The sequence below is a fragment of the Sus scrofa genome, unplaced genomic scaffold (genome assembly GCF_000003025.6).
Source record: "Sus scrofa isolate TJ Tabasco breed Duroc unplaced genomic scaffold, Sscrofa11.1 Contig1914, whole genome shotgun sequence".
NCBI classification, from domain to species: Eukaryota; Metazoa; Chordata; class Mammalia; order Artiodactyla; family Suidae; genus Sus; species Sus scrofa.
The window spans coordinates 3,037,294-3,040,276 of NW_018084979.1; positions in this window are offsets into that span (position 1 = coordinate 3,037,294).

The window sequence follows — 2,983 nt, forward strand, 5'->3', positions numbered from 1 at the left end:
TGCCGCCTCCATGCATGCCAGGCTGCGGGACTGCAGCTCTGCTGGTCCTCACTGTCCCAGGCCACAACTCACCAGGCCCCTCCGGGCCTGCCCTGGCCCCGGAGTTCTCTCCCCGAGGAGCCGGCTCCCTGCCTGGGCTGCTGCAGGTGCCTGCAGGGACTGCCCCCACCTCCTGGAAGGTCAGGGCATTCTCTGGGTGTCCACCCTTCGCTCATTTCCTCCTGGCCTCCTGGTTGTGTTTGTGTCCAGGCTCATGACCTTGAGCCTGTCCCAGGCCACAGGAATGCCCTTAAGGCCATCTCCCAGTCAGCCCCAACCCCCAGCCACCCCATCCCCAAATCATCCGTCATCCCCCAGTCACCCCAACCTCATCCCCCAGTCATCCCCCCAGTGCATGCCCATCTCCCAGTCAGCCCCAACCCCCAGCCACCCCATCCCCAAATCATCCGTCATCCCCCAGTCACCCCAACCTCATCCCCCAGTCATCCCCCCAGTGCATGCCCATCTCCCAGTCAGCCCCAACCCCCAGCCACCCCATCCCCAAATCATCCGTCATCCCCCAGTCACCCCAACCTCATCCCCCAGTCATCCCCCCAGTGCATGCCCATCTCCCAGTCAGCCCCAACCCCCAGCCACCCCATCCCCAAATCATCCGTCATCCCCCAGTCATCCCCCAAGGGGGTCCTTTGGGAAGAAGAGCTGGTGCCCCTCTCCCTGGCAGGCTGGGCCCCTGATCCTCGGCTCCAGCTTGAGCCACCTCCCGGTTTTTCACACCACGCCTGCCACTTTGGGGCACCATTTGCTCAAAGTTTGAGGATAATGGGAGGCTACTGCTGTATTTTCTGGTTTCTGAAATATACATTTTTCTTTTTTATTGTGTTAAAATACACGTCACAGGAGTTCCCGCTGCAGCTCAGTGGTTATCAAACCCAACTGGCATCCATGAGGACTGGAGTTCAGTCCCTGGCCTCGCTCAGTGGTGTAGGTTGCAGGTGTGGCTGGGAGCTTGCATGGCTGTGGCTGTGGCCTCGGCCGGCCGGTGGCTACAGCTCTGATTGGACCCCTAGCCTGGGGACCTCCCTGTGCTGTGGGTGCGGCCCTAAAAAGAAAAAAACAAAAAACAAACAAACAAAAATTACACATCACATCAAGCCATCTTAGCCTGTTTCCAGTGCACAGATCCGTGGTACTAAGCACAGCCTCTCCAGAACGTACATCTTCCCAAACAAATTCTGTCCCCATTAAACAGTCACTCCCCACTCCTTCCCCAGCCTCCGGCACCCACCATCCTTCTGTCTCCTGGAGTCTGACTACGCCAGGGATCTCAAGTAAGTGGAATGTACTGCTTCTGTCCCTTTATGATTGGCCTCTTTCCCTCAGCCTTGTGTCCTCAAGGTTCATCCATGCTGCAGCAGGTGTCAGAATGCCTTTTGTCTTTTGTTTTTTGCCCTTTTTTAGGGCCGCACCCACGGCACATGGAAATTCCCAGGCTAGGGGTCTAATCGGAGCTGTTGCTGCCAGCCTACACCACGGCCACAGCAACACAGGATCCAAGCCGCGTCTGCAACCTACACCACAGCTCACAGCAACACCAGATCCTTAACCCACTGAGCGAGGCCAGGGATCGAACGGATTTGTTGCCACTGCGCCACGACGGGAACTCCTCCAAAATGTCCTTTCTAAGGCTGGATGACATCCCGTCGTACGGATGGGCCGCATTTTGCTGACCCATTCATTGGTCCATGGACAGTGGTGGTGCATCCACGTTTTAAAGCTATTGCGAAGGATGCTGCTATAAACACACGTGTACCGGTATCTCAAGACCTTGCTTCCAGGAGTGGCCGCTGTGGTGCAGGGGGACCGATGGCATCTCTGGAGCCCTGGGACGCGGGTTCAATCCCTGGCCTGGTGGAGGGTTAAGCAGCTAGTTGTGTTGCCACAGTTGTGGCATAGATCTCAACTGCAGCTCGGATCTGATCCCAGGCCAGGAACTCCATATGCCTCAGGGTGGCCAAAAAGGAAAAAAGACCCTGCTTTCGGCTCTTTGGGGTGATCTGTGTACCCAGGAGCGGAACTGCTGGGTCGCGTGCCACTCTGTATTTTAATTTCTTGGGGAACCTCCATACAGTCTTCCAGAGGCTGCACTATCTCTCGTTCCTGCCAGACGTGGACAGGCTTCCAGTTTGATGCATTTTTTTCTATCTGAAATCTGGGTCCAAAGTCTTGTTTAGTAGGTAGCATTTGCTGTGGTTTGGGTATCCCCAAAAGCTGTGTCCTGGAGCCTGTCAAAACGGAGGTAGTGAGGGACCACCCGGCGGAGAACCAGGCTGCTCTGGATGCCCTCGGCCCCATGCTCCTTGCAGCCGCCCCACCCCAAGGCCTTATGGTCAGAATCAGCTGCCGCGGAGCCTGGGGAGACAGGCAGCTCTGCCCCCTCCCCCAGGCCCGGGCGCCAGGTCCGGCAAACGTCGTGCCCTGTGACGGTCCCCGCGTCCTGGCCACACCTGCGAGGTTGAGTCCACCAGGGACAGGAAGAGCAGCAGGCTCGTGCTGGGCAGCTGGTTCCTCTCCGCGCCCACCAGGTGGCGCCCGCGGCACGTCCTGCCCTCCCGTGCCGCCAGACTCGGCGCGGGTCCTAGGGCGGGGCACCTGGGTAACGCCTTCCCCCCCGCAGGTTGCTTTTTCGCACCTCCTCAGGTCCCAGGGCCTGGCGGTGGCCCTGTCTCGACCTTGGCCAGCTCTGGGCCCTTCAGGGTCCCGGTCCTTCCCCGTGACCAGGATCTGCTGGATGGACAGGGCTGGTGCGCAGGTGGCCGTGCAGTCTGGGTGGCCTTCTCGGGGCGTGGGACTGGGGCGAAGCCACCGAGTCCTGCCAGAGCTGCGTGGGGGACACCTATCCTCGTAGGCTGCCCTCGGGACCGCGAGGCAGGAGGGACAGGGCCCTCCACACCAGTGGGCCGGCCACCTAACTAAACAAGCCACG